Below are 23,455 nucleotides of genomic sequence, written 5' to 3'. Positions count from 1 at the left end.
CATCATTTAGCCATAAAGCATGACATTACAGAAAAGCTGGTCACTTATCTTTCCCTTCTCTACTTTGTTAGCTTTACTAGTGCGACATCGGTTACTGTATAGCATACAGTATACGAACAAAATTGATAAAAAAAATAAATCCTATCTAGGCAGAAGCTTGAAATACTAGCATCAGTCCACCACATCTTACCAGTAGATTGTACTATATAGGCTATCAATAAAGAATGACAGAATTGGTGCCCCAGTTGTTAAAAGTGGATAAAAAGAGAGTTAGTTCATAGCAGGTCCATGGGAATAATAAACATATATAGCAAGAATCAACAGCACAAGTGTTATCTTTCTTCATGCCCCATATACTTGGAAACATGAACATTTTAAATATACAGAATACAAGGCAAATGACAAACATTACCCTAAAACACAGCTATGAACATGTAAACTACAATTCACAAATCAGCATGCTTGCAATGGCAATGTATGGCAATGCACATGCCTCTTGGATTATAATCCTGTGAATTGCTGATTTATGGTATTTTTAAATGAGCTCTATAAAAGTGGAAAAACATTGGACCCTTTGCTTTGTATATTTGTATTCCTTTACTAAATACAGAACAATATAATTTATTTTCGTTAAAGCAGCCTTTCTCAACTTTTCTTTACCCTGGAAGGACCCTTAAAATATTTTACAGGTCTCAGGGAACCCCTGCTAATATATATTATACATTAAGGTTGCGGTATATTAGCATGATCACTAAATTGTAGAACATTTCAAATATTAGAATGAATAGCATGACATACCTAACGTATTTGATTCACAATGTTTACACCGTTCTTCACTATACTATGCAGAAATAAACTTGAAAGTAAATGAATAATAATAGCAGAAAAGGAATGCAAACCTTAAAAAATGTGGTATCCCCTAACATTAGTTGTCAGTGTAGACATGCTCTTTTGTATTGGTGGTTAGCATAGGAAGGAGATTCATCCAACATTGCCCATTGTTTAAGGAATCCTCTGGCATTCTGAACCCTGGTTGAGAAAGGCTGCATTCAAGTGATGTTAATATTACTAGCAATGGTTTTAAGAAATAGTTGAAAAAGTTATAATGATGTAAGTAGAAATTCTCCACATTAAATACATATTTGTTACCTTATACTGTGTTATTGACAGAGCCAGGAATAGTGGATCTGAGTGGTGTCAAATGGCAATAGCAAATTTCATATCTTTTCAAACATCAATCTGATATGAAGAGCTCCAAAGGAGAAGAACACAATCCGAATCTTGTAGACAGAGACTGAAATGGACATTCACCTAAAAGACCTGACCCTAGAGAACATGCAACATGTTCCTGTCAATCAAAGGATCCCACGCTGGCAGTCAGTTCAAAAATTGTCACTATTTTTATCTCAACACATCCACCCTTGACAAAATAAGAGTTGTTTGCCCTGTCAGATCCCAGACAGAAATGCATTAGCTGGACTGGCACTGATTCTGCTGCATTAGGGTGAGACTGGGACAGAAATTTGAACTTATGCTAGCTAGTACAAGTTTAATCAGGTTCAGGATTAAAAACTCTGGTTGGTAAAGGTTACACATAAGGAACAGCACTTTGAATGCCCTGTGTATTCATAGCTCCCAACTTTCTCAGATGAGAAAGAGAGACACATTTAAGCACAAAGTGCAGTAGTCCAAGGATATCTTCCTGTTACACGGACCATGAAAAAGTAGTATGCCAAAAATGATTGCTTAAATCAACAAGTGCTATTTTTTTAATAGTCTCTTTTTTCTTTATATCAGCAAAACAACAAACACAATCATTTAGAGCAGGGGTGTTCAACCTGTGGCCCTCGACCTCAAACCAGAGTCGGGGTCGGCAACCTGTTGATCGCAATCTGGGCTTGTCGACCCGCCATTCCAGACAACCAAAGTGTATCGAACCGGTGGAGGCAGCAGAGAAAGCAGGCAGATGCGGGGGGAGCAGGAGTTGTATAAGCCAATGATTCCTCTGTAGCGCCGGCTCCTGTCCGAGGAAGAGTGATATCAAGTGTACTTTGTCCCTGGGACCTTTCTAGCAGCCAGGAGACAGAGAGCATTGCCAGCAGAAGCTGGAAGAGGAACCTGTTGATCGTAATCTGGGCTTGCCGACCCGCCATCCCAGAGCATCAGAGTGTATCGAGCTGGTGGAGGCAGCTGTGTATTTGAAAACAAATTTGAAATGTAAAAAAATTGCTGACTTGCTGATTTCCTTCAAAGACTGTGTGTATTAGCATATAATAGAATAGCCATTAAAACAATAGAGTAGAAAAGAATAGTAGAGAAAATCAAACAATGGAATAGAAAAAAAAGAATAGATTACAATAGATTAGAGTAGAATAAAATAAAACAGAATTTAGCCGTCTTCCAAAATTCAAATTTCAAAAAGAATTGAATAAAACAGAATAGAGTAGAAAAGAAAAGAATAGAGTAGAAAAAAATCAAATAAATTAGAAAAGAATAGAAAAAATATAGCTGTCTTCTGAAATTCACATTTAACCACCTCTCGCCCACCATATAGTCCAATGACGGGCGCAAGGTAGTTCTCTTATTCTGGGAGGATGTCATATGACCGTCCTTCCATTCTCACCGCACATGCGCGGCTCAGGGAGCGCGCAGTGCGGTGATCGGCGGTGCGCTGTGTCCCTCGGACACAGCTGATCACCGATCACGGAAAGAGCCAAAGATGTCGGCTCGGTCATGTGATCAGCTGTGTCCAATCACAGCTGATCACATGTAAACAGGGAGAGCCGGTAATCAGCTTTCCGCGGAGGGGACATGTACACTGATCATCAGGGCACTGATGATCAGTGTACCCTGATGATCAGTGTAGCCCCAGCAGTGCCGCCTGTCAGTGTCCATCAGTGCCTTGTGTCAGTGCTCATCAGTGCCTCATGCCAGTGCCCATCAGTGCCACATCAATGCCACATATCAGTGCCTACCAGTGCACATCAATGACACATATCAGTGCCCATCTGAGCTGCCTTTCCGTGTACCCCATCAATGCCAGTCAGTGCCACCTATCAATGCCAGTCAGAGCCACCTATCAGTGCTGCCAATCAGTGCCACCTATCAGTGCTGCCAATCAGTGCCACCTATCAGTACCAGTCAGTGCCGCCTATCAGTGTGCATCAGTGCCGCCTATCAGTGCCGCCTAACAGTGCCAGTCAGTGCCGCCTATCAGTGCTGCCTATTAGTGCCATATATCAGTGCCATGTATCAGTGCTGCCTTTCAGTGCCCATCAGTGATGCCTGTCAATACCCATCAATGACACCTACCAGTGCCTCCTCATCAGTGCCCATCAGTGCCAGCTATCAGTGTCCATCAGTGCAGCCTATCATGCCCACCACTGCAACGTCATTAGCGTATATCAGTGAAGATGAAAAATCACTTATTTACAAAATTTTATAACAAAAACTAAGAAAAAAACTTTTTTTTTTCCAAAATTTTCTGTGGTTTTTGGTTTGTTTAAGAAAAAATAAAAAACCCAGAGGTGATTAAATACCACCAAAAGAAAGCTCTATCTGTCACAAAAAAATTACACAAATTTCATATGGGTACAGTGTTGTATGACCGCGCAATTGTCATTCAAAGTGCTACAGCGCTGAAAGCTGGAAATTGGCCTGGGCAGGAAGGGGGTATAAGTGCCCTGTAGGATAGTGGTTAAAAAAGAATAGAATAAAACAGTGTGTGGAACGTTGCGGTAGTTCATTGAATCTTCCTGTCAGTGTATCTGCTTGCCCATAAGGGATGTACGGGCAAGCAGATATTCTGACAGTCTGCAGGAGATCTGCTGATTGCTGGTGCAATGCTTTACAGACTCCTGCAGCCAAAAATAATAAATGCACTTTTTTTTACCTGCAAAAAAATGTGCATTTATTATTTTTGTACAAAAGCTGAACTTATCCTTTAAGAAAGTATGTAAATGATTGTAACACTGTGTGCAAGCTATACTATAAAGCAGAAGAAAAGTGATTTGAAATGAAAAACAAATGGCAGTGAGCCAATGAAAGAGCTTTGAATTTATTTCATAGCCGAGTTCAACAATCAGTTGTATGTTGTAATCTTTAGCAGCCAATCTGCCTTCATATTTCAACTGTGTAGTATCATTAGACTGTCTAAAGATAACTGATGCTTATCCAGTGTCTTGTATTACATAACACTGCTAGTAGCGCTTAGATCTAACCCAGTGGTTCTCAACCTTTCTAATGCCGCGACCCCTTAATACAGTTCCTCATGTTGTGGTGACCCCCAACCATAAAATTATTTTCGTTGCTACTTCATAACTGTAATTTTGCAGTGGGAGGACTAGCGCCCCATCATTGGTGTCAGTGGAAGGAGTAGTGCCCCATCACTGATGTCAGTGGCATGAATAGTGCCCCATCGTTGGTGTCAGTGGGAGGAATAGTGCCCCATCATTGGTGTCAGTGGGAGGAATAGTGCCCCACCGTTGGTGTCAGTGGGGGGAATAGTGCCCCATCGTTGGTGTCAGTGGGGGGAATAGTGCCCCATCGTTGGTGTCAGTGGGGGGAATAGTGCCTCATCGTTGGTGTCAGTGGGGGGAATAGTGCCCCATCGTTGGTGTCAGTGGGGGGAATAGTGCCCCATCGTTGGTGTCAGTGGGGGGAATAGTGCCCCATCGTTGGTGTCAGTGGGGGGAATAGTGCCCCATCGTTGGTGTCAGTGGGGGGAATAGTGCCCCATCGTTGGTGTCAGTGGGGGGAATAGTGCCCCATCGTTGGTGTCAGTGGGGGGAATAGTGCCCCATCGTTAGTGTCAGTGGGGGGAATAGTGCCCCATCGTTGGTGTCATTGGGAGGAATAGTGCCCCATCGTTGGTGTCAGTGGGGGGAATAGAGCCCCATCGTTGGTGTCAGTGGGGGGAATAGAGCCCCATCGTTGGTGTCAGTGGGGGGAATAGTGCCCCATCATTGGTGTCAGTGGGGGGAATAGTGCCCCATCATTGGTGTCAGTGGGGGGAATAGTGCCCCATCATTGGTGTCAGTGGGGGGAATAGTGCCCCATCATTGGTGTCAGTGGGGGGAATAGTGCCCCATCATTGGTGTCAGTGGGGGGAATAGTGCCCCATCATTGGTGTCAGTGGGGGGAATAGTGCCCCATCATTGGTGTCAGTGGGGGGAATAGTGCCCCATCATTGGTGTCAGTGGGGGGAATAGTGCCCCATCATTGGTGTCAGTGGGAGGAATAGTGCCCCATCATTGGTGTCAGTGGGAGGAATAGTGCCCCATCATTGATGTCAGTGTGGTGGAGGGGGAAATAGTGCCCCATCTTTGGGGTCAGGGGGGGGAATAGTGCCCCATCGTTGGTGTCGGTGGGGGGAGGAATTGTGCCCCATTCTTGGTGTCAGTGGGGGGAGGAATAGTGCCCCATCGTTGGTGTCTGTGGGGGGGAGGAATAGTGCCCCATCGTTGGTGTCAGTGGGGGGGAGGAATAGTGCCCCATCGTTGGTGTCAGTGGGGGGGAGGAATAGTGCCCCATCATTGGTGTCAGTGCGGGGGGGGGAGGAAATAGTGCCCCATCATTGGTGTCAGTGGGAGAAATAGTGCCCCATTGTTGGTATTAGTCACACAAATGATGGGGCACTATTCCTCCCACTGACACCAATGATACTTACCTTGCTGACCCCTGCTCCAGCCTGGGCTCGCTCTCTCACTTACCTGTCAGCTGTCTTCCTTCTCTGGCCGCTCTCCTCTTCACTTACTCCGGCAGTTCCCTCGATCTTCTTAGATCTACGCGCGCTGCTGCTCGGCTCCTCCTCTCCAAGCTCCACCTCCTCGCCGGTGATTGGCCGCCTGTGTGCCTCTCCTGAGCTACAGTTCCGGTGGCCAATCAGCGGCGAGGAGGCGGAGTTGTTGAGGGATCCCGGAGGTGTGGCCAGGTGACAGGGCAGCGTGTCATCCCGCCCACACATCGACTGAGTCAGAGGAGCGGTGTCTCGGTTCCTAAGACCATCGGAAATATGTGTTTTCCGATGGTCTTAGGCGACCCCTGGGAAATGGTCGTTCGACCCCCAAAGGGGTCGCGACCCCCAGGTTGAGAACCGCTGATCTAACCTATCATTTACTTTTCTAAAGCACTGTGGGGTTTATTTACTAAAGTTGGTTCACTCAGAATCTGGTGCATCTATGCTTGGTAGCCAATCAACATCTAGCATCAGCTTGTTCAGTTAAGCTTTAGCAATAAAACCTGGAAGCCGATTGGATTCTATGTAGAAGTATATGAGATTCCGAGTGAAACAGCTTTAGTAAATAAACCCCTGTGTCTTATAAACATTTTTAAAGTTTTTCCATCTCAAAGCTATGGATTTCTTCCAGTTTTTTCCAGACAATTTCTGTCTATATTAATTTGCCCAACTCTCTGTTGCAAATCATTGTTCTGGACCGGCTTGCAACTGGACATTCTGTCACATTAATATATTGCATCATGGCTTATGCCTGCAGACGAGCACTTTATGTGACAGTGGATTATGTGGCACTGGCTCAAGTTCAATCTAGGCTAACACAGTCAAGCAATTCAATTCATAAGGCCATTGCCACCAACACTCATCATACTCCCCTATCTTTGCATTGGGTATTATGTGTTGTTTGTTTTGGCTTCTCCTGTCCATCCTCATGTAGGAATTCCTGGCAGCAGGACTATTGGGGCTAAGTCGAACATTGGCTTCACAGGTTTAGTGCCTTGGTTCAATTGCTGTGTTTCTGTTAGATTGAGTTTTAGGAGCTGGTGTGCATGGACTGGTGCTAGTGGTGGTGGGTAGCCTCTGTACTATCAGGAAAGAACCAGCTATTAGCAGGGGCCCCTGCAGGGGTAGCACTACATGAGAAGTTAGTGATTTGGTTTAGCTCTACTCCAGGACAGGGGCGGACTGACCACTTGGAAACTCGGACACTGCCCGAGGGCCCGGGGTCAGTAGGGGGCCCCATGAGATGCCTCTGGTACCTTTTTCATAGGGTTTTTTGAGTTTGGGCAAGGACACAGGGGCCCCATGATCCACTATTGCCTGGGGGCCCCATGAGTTGCCTGTCTGCCCCTGCTCCAGGGGGAACATTTATAAAGCAGGGCGTGTGACATTCACCAAATATTTACTGCAGGTGAATCTTCCTGGCACATGTGTAAATTGGAGGCAATGAAAAACCATCTATGAATGTTTTGTGTAGTGTACTGTGTGTTCATAGATTTTGCTGTTAAATTGTCTTGAGCGTCCATAAAAAGCATCTATTTATGCAGACAAAAGTGGTAAAGAAAATCTACTAATGTGTTTATGGTAAATACTATAAATGTAAATATTGCAAATGCTAGTTTCTTTTCCAATAATTTTTATAAAAAATGTCAAACAAGTAAAAAAGAGAACATTGTAAAATATGACATGATAGATACAATGCTGCCTTCCTCCACATACAGAGGACAGTCACATTCAAGAATAACAGAAGACACTTTTATTCCATTGTCCTGAAGAACGTAACTATGTATAAATAGACAGCATAGTACACCTATGTTAAATATTTCATAATACTTGAAACTGTACAATAATATTTTGCTGCTTTGTTAAAGCTCCAAAAGTATTATTTATTAACTGATTAAATATTTTTTGATACTACAGAAATGTGTGTTAAGTTATTTTCTTATTTCCATAAACAATATCAACAATCACTGGGTAGAACTAGAAAACAGTACCAGTTGCAAGTGGTGCTGATATTTTTTCATACACAAGAGGGAGCCGTCTATCAGACAAACATAGTTGTAGAAAAGGCAACCGGATTGTAAATGCTCAGTTTCCAAAACTGGTATAGTAAATTGAGGACAAAAAACAAGCACTATTAAACCTGTAAAATATTCCAAATGAAAATACTAACCTATTGTTAATAAAGTTATCGCTAACCAGACAAACCCCATCTTTGACCTGTTATTAGTAAAATGAATAAAAAAACAAGAAGGCAGCTTATTATCTGTGCATAATCTTCTGCACCTTTGTTATACAACTTTGAAAAACCCAATAAAATCCTTGTAATGCAGAAGGCAGCTTATACTGGTATAGATTTACTACAACAAATGTCTAGATTGATAATTTTTTTTGTGCATGTGCGGGCAACTGGGGATGAGCCGGACGTACCTGGGTTTAGTTCAAAGTGAACATGCAGAACATGAGTAAAGTTTTGGTGCCCACTCTGAACCCCATTAAATTCAATGGGGTGGTAATGGCCAATTTCTAAGCTAACAGGCATTGGATTGTTAAACAAACGGCATGGGGGGGCTGAGAAACATACTAAAGTAAACAAGTTTTTAAATTCTGTTTGGCAGAATTTGTGTACTGGCAACGGGGCCGGTAAACAGATCTGTCATCGGCCGTGTCTGAGGTACACGGCCGGTGACAGATCGCACCTCAGTGCGGTCCTGCGGGCATGCGCAATGCGCGTTCCGTAAAGGACGCCATATGGCGTCCACCCGGAAGGACGGTGTCAGGGCTCCAGGGTATGACCAGAGGTATGTGAACTGACGCAGGGAAACGCAGGCTTCAGATATGTTATAAACAATATAATTTATTAACACTAACAATACATAAACGCAGTGCAATACTAAAACATAACACAGTGCAAACGAACCAAACCAAACCACCCACAGATAACAATACATACAATGCAAGCGTCGTCAGGTGGGCCGGGTCAATAACAATCGGGCAGGTAGGAACAGGAGGAGCAGGCAGAGAGTAGTCAGGTCACGAGCCGGCTACAGCAACTAACGGGCAGGTAGGTACAGGGGGTAAGGCAGAGAATGTTCGGGGTCACAAGCCAAGGATCAACAGGAGAAGTCAGCAGAGGTCCGGATCAGGCAGGGTCAGCAACGAATCAGTCAGACAGGAACAGGAACAGGAACAGGGATGCAGGTAACAAGATACAGGGGCCCAGGAAAAACACACACCAAGGCCCAGACTGCAGGTCTGGCCATCCCTTAAATACACCTGCATAATCAGCTTTAGGTGTTTGGCTGGCTGCAGGGTTGAGTCTCTGATTGCTGGGAGCACCCGCTGGCCAGCCCTGGTACTGCAGCCCACAAGGCAGGTAAGTCCCACCATTACTGGCAAGTCCATTCCTGACAGTACCCCCCCTCAAGGAGCGGCCTCAGGACGCTCCAAACAGTCCTAGCTGGGCAAAATGTTCCACCGCCCGGGTCTGGTAACTGGCGGGATATCAAAGACTGGCACATCGGGCAGGACTCCGGGCAACGGCACATCGGGCTGGACTCCGGGCAGAGGCACATCGGGCTGCACACCGGATCTCCAGGCGGAGCAGCAGGCACTGGGCCACCAGGTGGAGCAGCAGGCACCGGGCCCCCAGGCGGAGCGGCAGGCACCGGGCCCCCAGACGGAGCGGCGGGTGCCGGGCTCCCCGGCAGAGCAGCAGGCACCGGGCCACCAGGCGGAGCAACAGGCATCGGGCCCCCAGGCAGGGCGGTGGGCACCGGGCCCCCAGGCAGAGCGGCGGGCGCCGGGCTTCCTGGCGGAGCCGCAGGCACCGGGCCACCAGGCGGAGCGACAGGCATCGGGCCCCCAGGCGGGGCGGCGGGCACCGGGCCCCCAGGTGGAGTGGCGGGCACCGGGCCCCCAGGAGGGGCGACAGGCATCGGGCCCCCAGGAGGGGTGGTGGGCGCCGGGCCCCCAGGTGGGGCGGCGGGCGCTGGGCCCCCAGGCGGAGCGGCGGGCGCCGGACTCCCAGGAGGGACGGCAGGCACTGGGCCCCCAGGCGGAGCGGCGGGCACCGGGTCATCAGGCACAACAACGGGCATCGGGTCACCAGGCATCAGGTCATTCGGCTCGCCAGCGGGCACCGCGTCATCTGGCAAGGCAGTGGGCACCCAGTCACCAGGCACGACAGTGGGTTCCGAGTCAACTGGCATGACCACGGGCACTGGGTCAGACATTGGATCGTCTGGCTCGACAGCGGGCATCGGGTCACCAGGCATCAAGTCATTTGGCTCGACAGCGGGCACCGGGTCATCTGGCAAGGCAGTGGGCACTGAGTCACCAGGCACGACAGTGGGCTCTGAGTCAATTGGCACGACAGCGGGCACCGGGTCATCAGGTACCGGATCGTCTGGATCGACAGCGGGCACCGGGTCATCTGGCGTTGGATCGTCTGGCTCGACAGCGGGCATCGGGTCACCAGGCATGACAGCGGGCACTTGGTCACCAGGCATCAGGTCATTTGGCTCGCCAGCGGGCACCGTGTTATCTGGCAAGGCAGTGGGCACCGAGTCACCAGGCACAACAGTGGGCTCCGAGTCAACTGGCATGACCGCGGGCACTGGGTCAGACATTGGATCGTCTGGCCCGACAGCGGGCATCGGGTCACCAGGCATGACAGCGGGCACTGGGTCATCAGGCATGGGATTGTCTGGCTCGACAGCGGGCATCGGGTCACCAGGTATGACAGCGGGCACTGGGTCACCAGGCACCAGGTCATTTGGATCGCCAGCGGGCACCGTGTCATCTGGCAAGGCAGTGGGCACCGAGCCACCAGGCACGACAGTGGGCTCCGAGTCAACTGGCATGACCGCGGGCACTGGGTCAGACATTGGATCGTCTGGCCCGACAGCGGGCATCGAGTCAACTGGCCTAATGGAATCATCAGGCTGGATCAGTTCATCAGGCTGGGTAGAAACATCATGCTGGGTAGAGACATCAGGCTGAATGGAGGCATCAGGCTGGGTAGAGGCATCAGGCTGGGTAGAGGCATCAGGCTGAATTGTGGGCGCCGAGGCACCAGGCTGCACCACGGAAGGCAGGTTCTCAGATGGGAGGCTGACCGGTTTGGATACTGGCAGGATGGTATTGGTTGGAAAGAACTTTCACCTTTTCCTGGTTTTGGTTACCGGAGCACTGTAAGTAAGCGCAGGTTTGTAAACGGATGGAGCAGCTGGAGACAGAGAAGAGCTGGAGGATGGAACAGGGGAGGGAAGAGTTGCTACAGAGGACTTCTTTACAAGGTTAAAGGCAGGATAGGTGCAGCGAGTGGGAACAGGGTACTGACATGCGGTAGATAGCAGGGTATACTGGGCTGTAACTGGACGTGCTGTTGGGAATGCAGGAATAGAGCTTTGAAGAAATAGATTAGAAGCAGGACTGGGTTTTTGCAAGATGACTGAGGCTGGGTGCAACAAGTCTGACCATGTCTGCAGTATGGGTTGAACAAAGCTGAGCTTACACAAAGCCTGTCTGGTCAAAGACTGCACTGCATTTATACAATCCCTTAATACCTGTGGTGAACATGCAGCATAATGCTCCAAGAAGCAATCCACATCATCCTCTAATAACCATACCAGGGACTCTACCTGGTCTGCACTAAATGGTGGCAAAAATTCACCCCTGCTTTCAGGGGTACCAGATGAAGCCAACTCTACACAAACCTGAATCAAAGGTTGCACCTCAGAGAACTCTGTGCCCTGATCTACTAGAACATGAGCGATCCGTATACATTCTAGCAGTTGATCCCGGGTATACTCCCTCAGAGTCTGATAAGCATATTCTCTGTCATCAAAAACCAGCAGCGACAAATACACAACCTCATCAAGATCCATCCTTCCCAGCAACAAGCCAAGATGGCTTCCCTGTGCAGCCACTTCTGGTCAGGATTGGCCTTGGTGTAATGTCAGGGCTCCAGGGTATGACCAGAGGTATGTGAACTGACGCAGGGAAACACAGGCTTCAGATATGTTATAAACAATATAATTTATTAACACTAACAATACATAAACGCAGTGCAATACTAAAACATAACACAGTGCAAACGAACCAAACCAAACCACCCACAGATAACAATACATACAATGCAAGCGTCGTCAGGCGGGCCGGGTCAATAACAATCGGGCAGGTAGGAATAGGAGGAGCAGGCAGAGAGTAGTCAGGTCACGAGCCGGCTACAGTAACTAACGGGCAGGTAGGTACAGGGGGTCAGGCAGAGAATGGTCGGGGTCACAAGCCAGGGATCAACAGGAGAAGTCAGCAGAGGTCCGGATCAGGCAGGGTCAGCAACGAATCAGTCAGACAGGGACAGGGACAGGAACAGGGATGCAGGTAACAAGATACAGGGGCCCAGGAAAAACACACACCAAGGCCCAAACTGCAGGTCTGGCCATCCCTTAAATACACCTGCATAATCAGCTTCAGGTGTTTGGCTGGCTGCAGGGTTGAGTCTCTGATTGCTGAGAGCACCCGCTGGCCAGCCCTGGTACTGCAGCCCACAAGGCAGGTGAGTCCCACCATTACTGGAAAGTCCATTCCTGACAGACGGGCTGTTTGCCAGGCCGCCATCTGGCTATAGGCCAGGCGGCAGCTGGTTAATCATTTATACTTGTTGCGGTGTCACTGAGCCATTATCTTCTCTCAGTGCCAAATTCTTACATAATTCTAATCCTTCTAAACTCTCCCAAAAATTAAATACAGATTTTCGGGGTTTTAAATGTGCTGCTTAGTATGAATATTATATCTGCATCTCTAATCAAAAGGGAAACCTTGACAATACTGTTGTGACTTGATCAATACCATTGCTACCATAAACAAAGATACTACAAACGACCTATTAGGAAGTATTAAATAGAAATGTCATTCCATTCTAATAAATTCTGTGTACTCCACATGTGAGTGGGACCTTAGAGACAACTGAGCCTTCTGATCTTACAGTAGATAGCATTGTAGAGGGCTTACTGGATCCACAGATGTGCACAGAGAGACAGGAAAAGGAAAGTACTATCACTATGTAGCACCACTGTGCAGGAAACAGAGCCTACATGTGTAATGAACTTATCACTGATAACAACATTATGTGATACTCCTAATAGATAGACCCTTGAGGAATGTCAGAACAGGAAAAATGAATGGCTGTGTCATCAATGTCATGTGATGCCGTTTGTCTGATGCCCTGACTATGGCTGTTTCAAGGCCTGCATGATAGCCGTATCATGGGATACATTGCCTGTGAAAGCAACAATATCTAAAGTGATGGCTTAGCAGATGATCACAGGGATAGTGGAGGTTTGGGGATTGAGTACGAGTGAGGTAAAGTATATCACAAGACCACCATTTGGAAGCAGTGATCTGTCTTATGATGACAGTATGGAGATGACAGTGTTGAGTCTCAGCACATGGTAGACTAATATGAACTGAATACATTGACTGTGGTGACGAAGCTGTGCTTGCTATACTGTGCAAAAAAACTTCTAATGTTGTACTTGCGGGACCATCCGACCATCTAATACTGCTAACACTGACCAATTACTGTACAGCTTTAGACCGCTTCAAAATCCAGCAATCTACTGACTGTCAGCAGACCCATTCAAAGGTATTTTAGCCCTGATTAATTCTGGACTGCAATTATGGAGTATGTCCGGTCAGCCCCCACCCTGTCTGCCTTTAGGCGATCTTTGAAAACTCACTTATTCAAGGAAGCCTACCCCACCTCCACCTAAGAACTGTACTTGAATCACCTCCACCAGATCATCCCCGCAGCTATCACCTTTTGTATCACCTCCCTCTTCCTTTAGATTGTAAGCTCCATGAGCAGGGCCCTCATATTCCTTATGTACTGAAAGGTATTATAACTGTACTGTCTCCCTTAAATTGTAAAGCGCTGCGCAAACTGTTGGCGCTATATAAAGCCTGTATTATAATAATACATTTAAATTACTGCATCAACCATGGTGCATATTCTTAATATTCTAAGAATTAATTGAATTCAACATTTTGAGCTGATGCTATTTGTCCTAACATTTAATTTGTGCAGTGTGGAGATCCATCTCTAAAACCAATGCAACATGTGTTTCTTTAGTGATTTCAGACTAGGGGGGGTTATTGTTTTTTAGCTTGAGCACCCAAGGGCTCTACTCCTATAAGATGTTACCCTAGTCTTGCATACTGCATATTTGGTAATCCATTAGTATGGTGTATTCCGTGGTACATCTTTTTGTGTAGAATCACTTGACATCAGAAAAAATGATTTTTTTCTGTGTGTTTTTGTGCTTGTTTGTCCAATATGCACTGGCAGCGAATTTTTTAATTGTGTGATTTTATATAATTCTGGGCCACCTCATTATGTTTTCCAAATTTTGATACCAAATATTTAAAATATATTTATAATAAAGGGATTTATTTTCGAATAAACCCAACCACAAATTTTTTTTCACTAAAAGTAACCACTTTAGTCTTTTTTGTGGCTGTGCCCGTATGCCTAATATTAGTGACACCCCAGCACAGCTAAGGATAACCAGTTAGACCTATGCAAGAGATAGATCTTGGTGTCACAATACATCATGTCTTACTTACTATTGGTATATTTCACCATATTTTATATAATGCTTGTTAATAAATTATGTTTTATAGTATTTTGACTGACAAATTGAAATATTATATTCTTGAGTGCTGGTTCACACTGATTTCTGTTCAAATCACATGTGATTCCTTGCAGTGCCATTTGAGCCCATCCTTTTTCTATGGCTCAAATCACACTGCACCCACATGAACAAGATGCATGCATCTCTTTTTTGATGCACTGGAATTGGATGGTATGGGCGTTTACATCCATGCAATCCAATTCAGCCAATCACACTGCGTTTTTCAGACCGTTTTTGGGTTGTCGTTAACTTACTATTGACACCCACTGCGGTTTGCATGAATGATGTGCGATTGTGATGCGGTGCAGGAAACACACAGGAATCTCTGCTAATCCCACACCGCATCAGTGTGAACCTGGTCTGTTATTATATTTTATCATATATTATAGTGATAGTAATACTATACTATAGTATAGTAATTTTTGCAAATGAAATTAAAGTATCAATTTTTGGCATATTGTATAGTGATCTGAGTTTAGTTTAGATCAGTTGTGTGAAGTATGGTATGTGCAGTACCAAAAACATATTTACTCTGTTGCACAAATAAATAACATTCATGAGATGACACATGGGAAACCCCATGAAAAAATGCATATAATATAAATAACGGACACAGACAATAATTAAATTCTATTGGCCTAATCGGCCTTGGTCATTTATTAAAGGGGTAACCCATAACAAAATTAAAATATAAATCAATCATATAACTTTATTCTCAACCTAAAAAGCCCAGTCTTAAAGTGACACTAAACTCACATTTTTATTGTGTATTTGTATTTAAAGAGTAACTCTACTTTTGTTGAATAAAAAACAATCCTCTCTGGGTGATCTGTGTACATTGCAAGAATTTATCAAACTTTATTGCAGATTCCTACCTTTTGTTGCTCTGAAGAAAAAACATCGCCAAAATATGCACATTCCTAACCCCAGAAACCACTAAACAGCTCATCCACTCCCTCATCATATCACGACTCGATTACTGCAACTCCCTCCTCACTGGCCTGCCTCGCCGCTGGCTATCCCCGCTTCAGTCGATCCTGAATACGGCTGCCAGACTCATTCACCTTTCCAACTGCTCCATTTCCACCACCCCCCTCTGCCAATCCCTCCACTGGCTTCCGATTGCGCAACGGATCAAATTCAAAATCCTAACACTGACGTACAAAGCCTTCCACCATACTGCCCCGAACTACATCAACGACCTAATATCCAAGTACCACCCAGCAAGCACACTCCGCTCCTCACAAGACCTCCTTCTCTCTAGTTCCCTGGTCTCCTCCTCCCATGCCCGCCTCCAGGACTTCTCCAGGGTGTCACCCATCCTCTGGAACTCCCTGATCCAACCCATCAGATTATCACCTACTCTCCTCTCCTTTAGGCACACCCTGAAAACCCACCTCTTCAGGGAAGCCTACCCCACCCCCTGCTAACTTGCCGACCTCCACTCTTCCTACCACTCCATCCCCCACAGCTTTCTCCTCCTGTGCCACCATCCCCTCCCTCCTAGATTGTAAGCTTGAAAGAGCAGGGCCCTCAATCCCCTCATGTTCTGCATTGTATTGTTATTGTTCTGTCACATGTTCTGTCCCCCTTTGTAATGTACAGCGCTGAGTGAACTATTGGCGCTTTATAAATACTGTATAACAATAATAATCTTGTCTGCAGAGTGAATCTAAATGACTTTTTCATTATCAATCAGCTGATGAACTTGCTGTGTTCTAATGAGGAAAACGCAGTGTATGAATGCCTTTAGAAGTACTGTAACTCTTTGGAAATATCTCACAAAAAATGAAATTTATGTTACAGAGGATGGTTAAAATCTGACTTGTATCTTAGTGCAGACTCCTGAGAAAATCAATGAACCAATCACACAAGTAGGAAAATACATTTCTGGGGAGGTTCTGTACACTAACAGAGCACAAAAGAACTCCGAGTTGCCATATTGCATTTCATTTTACAGAAATGTACAGTGCTGTGGATTTAAAAGGAGAGGTTCATAACATTCAATTACAATATGGCTTGTGCAGCAATTGTTTATCCCATGGCTTTTTTTTTTTTGCGATTTCTTTTTCCCACAAAAGTGGAGTTACCCTTTATATCATATGGCCTTATACATAGCTCTTAAAGCAGGACTAAACCCTATTAACCTTTACAGCTAAGGAAGCTGCCATGTTGGCCTGTTTCATCTGCAGTTGCCTTGGTGCTGCATATATCACCAGTTAGGACACCAGTCATTCAATGGCTTGACAATTTATTTGAGACTGTGACAGTTATTCACGGCATGCCTTGAATGTGACTATTTTGAGAAGCAGTCAAATTGATGGGTTTAGTTCTGATTTAAGTTCAGTAACCCACAGCAACCAACCATAATCTCTGTAGTCCTGGGTAGATTTCAGCAGAGTGAATTCTGATTGGGGTAAGGTGTCCACTTTTTTATCTTATTATCTCGTTTTTTTCTGATATGATATCAGAATAATTAACAATAAAGCCTTGTTCCCTTTTTTGGTATAACATTTCGAACACCAGTTTACATTATTATAACTGAGGCAATACCTGAGTTATAAAGTATATTTACCATCATGCAGTGCATACTGTATATTCTTACTCCTCATAGTCCAATGTATATTTACCACCCTATTTATTTATCAATGCATACATTATGTATGTATTTGTTTATATACAGATAACTGATAAAGCCGTTTATAAATAATTTACATGACATCTCTAATAAAATATTCATGACTTTTTGAAATAAACAGATGTTCTTCTTTATTAACAACCTGTGCATTTTTTAGAATTAATTATTCACTGCACTGGTTAACAGGCAGAGTAAGTATTACAAATCTCTGAGAAGATACCATAGGCGTTCACATTAAGTCCAATTTATTTATTTATTACAGGTACTTATATAGCAGCATCAATTTACACAGCATTTTACATATATATATTGTACATTCACATCAGTCCCTGCCCACAAGGAACTTACAATCTAAGGTACCTAGCTGACATTCATACATACACATACTAGGGCCAATTTAGAAAGGAGGCAATTAACCTACCAGCATGTCTTTGGAGTGTAGGAGGAAATCGGAGTACCCAGAGGAAACCTGCACAGGAGAACATGCAAACTCCAGGCAGGTAGTGATATGGTTGGGATTACCCTACTGCATTCAAATGCTTTCAAAACAGCTGTTATGAGTTTATCTGACCTATCTATATCACTAGCAGTAGGCATTGATGGCCCCCCAAGTGCAAAGTCTAAGGCCAATTTAATACCTTTGCATTAATGCAACACACATTATCATACCATACGTATGTTCATGTATTGCAGTGCCACTGATTGGCACCCCAACACACTAAAGTAACACACCTGTGCTGCAACCCATAGTAGTGTAATACCCTTTGTTGTTGTGCTGTGCAGTCCCCAAAAAGGGTTAGTTGCTTGTAAAGCCAGAGGTCTTTGAAAAAGAATGGATAAGGCCAAAACTTGCCCTTTAAGGGTAAGGCTGAGAGCTAGATTCTGGTCGAGACCTGTTGTAAGAATGTCAGAACTGGGGGGGGGGGGGGGTTACGGTACAGGGTAATCTCTGGGAAGGAATCACACAAGGTGAAGTAAGGTATGATAATAAATCTTCCTGGATGTGTCTTTCCTTGCCTTCAGCAAGGTAGAAACCACAGACTCAGAGACCCCTCTATCTTTAAGGATGTGAATTTCAACAACCAAGCTGTGGGTTACCTGCTTCCCATCCCTGATGAAGTCACATGACTTGTGGCGCAACGTGTAGGATGGAAGTGTGGTGATTTCCAGTTGTGGGCGGAAACAGCCATCTTACTGTACATAGTGCCTGTTTATAATTATTACATGCCTAGATGGGTTCTATGAACTCTTTTTAAAATTGTGAGTAGATTTTTATTTGTTCCTTTTACATATTAAAGAATTATTGCACGTAGAAGTCTTCTGTTCCTTGCTTTTAAGTGCATATCCACTGAAGTGATATCGCAAGAGATTGTCATATTTTAACCTGTTGAGACCTGTGGGATATCCAAATCCATCCGGGGATTGATCTAATCACGAAGCGCATTTCACCTGTATAACTTATGGGTCAATCTTTAAGGTGAGCATACATGCTGGAAGGTGGAGGAGCATGTGTGGTGATTTATTAAATACACTTGCAAATCATCGGTGAATGTTCAATATTTGGAAGGTTTGGGGCAAAAGGACTGTATCATTTCCTTATTTGAATATCCATCTTGGGACTTATGTTAACATTTTTCATTTTCTACTTTTTTCACTTTTTTTGATTGTTTACAGCATTAGTTGCTCAGCTGTGATTTTATTTATGCATTTTATATTTATATTAAGTTGATTCTATTTTACACCTTTGCACTAATTAGTTGGTGGTTTATTTACCATCACATTTTCTTTTATAGGGTATTTTCTATACACATTCTATTGTTTATTTTACCTTAATCAGCTCAAAAAAGTATTTTTTGGGAGAATTCTGTCAGGTGTTTACTTTTATATTTCTTTCACTTGATGTTTATTACTGTTCACTGAGCATTTTTTATTTGTTTCTATTGATTTTATCACATTGCTACACATAATAAGGTTATTTTAAGGAGCTCTGCCCGGTGTTTACTTTTATATGGATATTCACTTGAGGTGTATTACTTTTCACTGAGCATTTTTTGATTTGTTTTTAGTGATTTATCACATTGCTTCACACATATAAGGTCATTTAAGGAGCTCTGCCAGGTGTTTATTTGTGTATTTATTTTCATTTATTTGTTACAATCTCAGACTGAGTCTTCTTTTTTTTTAATTTTTCTTTCGGTTTATCACGTGGATTTTCTATAAGAGTAATTATGGATATTTTTCTCATGACATGTTCCAGGGCATCTACACAGAAAAGAAGAGCAGATAGCAGTTGTTGTAATTGCTCTGCAACTGCTGGATCCTGAAATACAGGGATAGGTTGGTTGTTAATTGTCCTGGCCCAGCTAGCTGTGGTTTGACATACTGAAATAGCAGCAAGAGCATTTTGTAGGGCTGGGCTTGCCACAGTTAAGAGCATCTCAAACTTTCTGTGAAATTTCCGTCTGTTGCCAAAAGGTGAGGGGGGGGGGGGAATGTGGCTGGGACTGAGGCAGAAGGGAGTCTACCTGTTTAATGACAAGGCTTTTGCATACAGAGCTTTTAAATATTAGCAAGTATATTGTGGAAGCTCCCTCTTCAATGTAGTGACTGTGTTGGGGAGAGACATCTTCTGCAGCTTTCTTCAACACTTCTATGACCCTTTTTGAAATACACATATTTCTATCTGTACATTGTAAATCTGTATTCTTGAAACAGCTGTACATATAATTCATGACTTAGTGCTATCAATATAGAAAAAGTGCTGTGCTATATAAAAATAAACAATAAAAGTAAAAAAAATTATAAACAATGTGCAGTGTACAGCAACTGAAAAGGTGTGATAAACAAATGCAATAACAGCAATATTACAATATATCATTAATAATTACCAAAATAATCTTTGATAAAGTTCACACACAAGAGTTGAATAGCTTTTTATTAACAAGTGCAACCATATCTATGTAGCCATGCACCATTGCTAATATGCAAAACAATTAGTGATAAAGTCCAAACAATAATAAATAAAATGGTGTATATTATAAGTGATAAAGTCCATGAAAATATTCTGTATTAATAGTAAAACTATACTCAGGTGATATCACCAGTAATCGCCGCAGGGTATGTTCTCACCTTATGGTTTGACCTCTATTAGGAAAGGTCAAAACAAGTCTGAACAGATAGATATCCAGGCAAACTACTTCTTGGATACTCCCAAAGATAATGGAGGCTCTCTCCCACCACTTCCAAACCACAAACTTTGGCACATGGGTTAATCAACCACCAAAAATCAATCTCTTTTCTCTGCAGTGCTGTGTGTACCAGAGGCTCAAAAAATATATTTCATAGTGTTCACTGATAAAAAACTATTTTTATTGAACAGCAGGTAAAATATGCACTCACATTGAATAGATAGATGAAAGCATGAACAAGCACCGTGTGCCAGCATACTTCTGCAAGCCCAGGATCACTTTCCCACAAGAAAACTGCACAGGGATGGATCAGATACAAGCAGCCCTCAGAATTAGTCTAACACACTCCTGAATCACAGTAACTCGGCCCAACATATTTTGTCAGACTGATGTCATCAGCAACACAGTGCACATCAATGGGGGACTGCTTTAAATATACATACGTCCAGCCAGCTGCATCCACAAGCAAACTCCCTGCCTGTGACTGACAAAGTGGCGAAGAGAGATGACTTCGGTGGACCAGTCATTAGCTTGAAGGAAGCCTGCGGGAGCATAATAAGGTAAATATAAGTGCTTTTTTATTCCTCCTAGATACAAACATTTAACGCTTGCAGTGCGAGAGAGCCCCAATGTAAGTATATATTCTCCTTTTACCTGGAATATTTATGTGGGCAGGGCCTGCTCTCCCTGCACATGGGGGTACCTCTCCTCTTCTGCACATGCTCATCAATGCCTGGGACCAGGCAGGGCTGTGGTCATGTGAAAGTCAACATGAAAGTATTACCCCAACTTTAGGGAGAGATTCACTAAGCTTATGTCCTGCTCCACCAGACCAGGATACCTGTCAGCTTGCTCTCAAAGACACAATAGGTTCCCACCATGCACTAGCGGGAACCTGCACATAATGCACATAATTCAGTGTTTCTCTCTTTAACCATGTAGCTGGATATATGGGGGTCTCTGTACTGCGGGTTTGGTTTCAGTTAGTTTTGGGGAACTGATCGCTAGAGAGGGAGAAGGACTTCTGTCCCCTCCTCGCTACCAGAGCACCTGTCACCCTGGTACCATTCATTGAAATCTGGCTGCATTACATTCTTACCAGTTTATGGACCCATGGCCAGAAGAAAAGAGACAGGAGGCGCCCGTCTGAGTATAGTAATAACACTGTATGTAATAGCAAAGGATTAAAAACACTTGAGTGTTTTTAATCCTTTGCTATTAAATACAGTGTTATTATTACACTCAGACGGGCGCCTCCTGTCTCTTTTCTTCTGTCCCTACATACAGAGCTGGCTTGCTCCGAGGATGGCTGCCATCTTTTTTTGCTAAAAAGATTCCAGGCAAATTGCCTGAGAGACTCTTATAAGGACTTATTGTACACTTATGCATTTACATACCCTGTTTTAGTACTTGTATGCCAATATTGCCATTATCATCTTTTACTTCTTACTTTATAAATTTTATCATTTCTCTCCTTTTCACTACTTTACTCCTGTGCGCCACAGTTACTCGTTTTTTACTTTATGGACCCATGGCAACTACTCTCCTGCTCCAACTTTTTTGCCAAGTTAACCCTTTGTGGGTTTTTTTTTATTCTTGTACCCTGTGTGTGCTTTACAGGCCCTGTTTTTGGGTAACTTCATACCAGGCTCAAGATTGGTTAACAAAACTTTACTTGTAGACTGCAACGGTACAGTACACACACTTTTCAGATCCTAACTAATTCCCTGCTGCTCAGGCCAGGGGCAGACTGACCATTTGGAAACTCTGATCAGTAGGGGGCCCCATGAGATGCCCCTGGTACCTTTTTCATAGGCTTTTTTGAGTTTGGGCAAGGACACAGGGGCCCCATGATCCCCTATTGCCCGGGGGCCCCATGAGTTGTCAGTCCACCCCTGGCTTAGGCATACCTTTACTGGTGGAAAATTATAATGGCAAAAGTCCTCAGTAGGTATATATCCTTAGGGTGGCGTTGATTGAAAGTTGCTCTGGGTTACATTCTTGACTGGCCTGGACCCTCTTCCCCTTCCCATGTGGTTCTTCCCATCTTGAGTCGGGTCTTCTCCCTGATTTTATATGCCAGACAGGGTGGAGGAGAGAACTCAAAAAGCCTGGGAAACAAGCAGACCCAGAGTTACCATTTCTATGCCTGGGCAGCCCATAATTCCTAGCTCACAGAACCCCACCATGTAGGCACCTGCTTACATATATGTAATGGATACAACCTTCCAACTGTCTCTCATTTGGGGGAACTCTATTAGAACCAAATCCCTCAGTCCCTCCTTCTCAATTGTCCCTCATTTGGGACAAATATGTAGGTCTCTATAATAAATGCAAAGCATACAGTCATTGCCAAAAGTGTTTCATTACAATAAACCTTTCACCATTCTATTGTCATATTATTGCTTTAAAATACCGGTATAAAGGAAGTAGAGTGATGAAAAAAGCATTTTTTTTGTTTAGGCAATAATTTTTTCATCTTCATTAGCCACATAACTGGGAGCATGGTAGGACACCTCCTTTGTCTACACACCTTGTGCTAAAGGGTGTCCCTCTTCCCATCTCAGAAAGTTGGGAAGATATGTATATTTATAAAGATATAGGGGTCAATTCCCTAAAGGTTACCACCACATGTGATATGAAGGTCACGTGATTCATTTTTTCAAACATATCACATGAGATAATATGAGTCATTTCATCAAAGTAAAATATCAAATGTGAAGTAAATACTTTTGTTAAAATAGTGAGATGAATACCGCAGAAAAACCTGAGATAAATCATTAGTCAATTCAATAAAAAACACACACATTCGTTATTTATCACCTGGTGTTTGCAGGCGGTATTTTAGAAATGTACAAAAAAACCATTTGAGGAACTCTGCACTGGCCAGAAAGTGGAAAGTCTACAATGTATCAGGCTGGGTTCACACTGATGCGGTGTGGAATACGCAGCATTTTCTGTGCGAATTCTGCACCTCATCAGAATCGCACCCCGTTCATGCGAAGCAATGCGGCTGTGTATGTTAAGTTAACCACTTGCCTACCAGGCACTTAAACCCCCTTATGTACCAGGCCAATTTTCAGCTTTCAGCGCTGCCGCACTTTGATTGAAAATTGCGCGGTCATGCAACATTGTACCCATATGAAATTTTGATCATTTTTTTCTCACAAATAGAGCTTTCTTTTGGTGGTATTTA

General features: G+C 44.0%; 1 protein-coding gene across 2 annotated transcripts in view; it reads right to left on the bottom strand.

Moving 5' to 3' along the window:
• ATP1B4 (ATPase Na+/K+ transporting family member beta 4) overlaps positions 1-1,313 on the bottom strand; it is a 98,361-nt gene extending 97,048 nt beyond the window's left edge. Inside the window, exon 1 of one of the 2 annotated variants that reach the window (XM_089677215.1) lies at positions 1,150-1,313. The gene's annotated coding sequence lies outside the window, so the exon portion shown is untranslated. Of the gene's footprint in view, positions 1-899; positions 925-1,149 lie in introns of those variants that run through there. The other variant, XM_089677216.1, reaches the window with a different exon arrangement.
• Positions 1,314-23,455: the final 22,142 nt, after the last annotated feature.

This window comes from Staurois parvus, unplaced genomic scaffold, assembly GCF_062004578.1.
Source record: "Staurois parvus isolate SC_StPar_1 unplaced genomic scaffold, SC_StPar_1.0 ptg000181l, whole genome shotgun sequence".
Lineage (NCBI taxonomy): Eukaryota > Metazoa > Chordata > Amphibia > Anura > Ranidae > Staurois > Staurois parvus.
The sequence above is the reverse complement of the archived record's forward strand: the minus strand, read 5'-3'. Positions and strand labels throughout refer to the sequence as shown.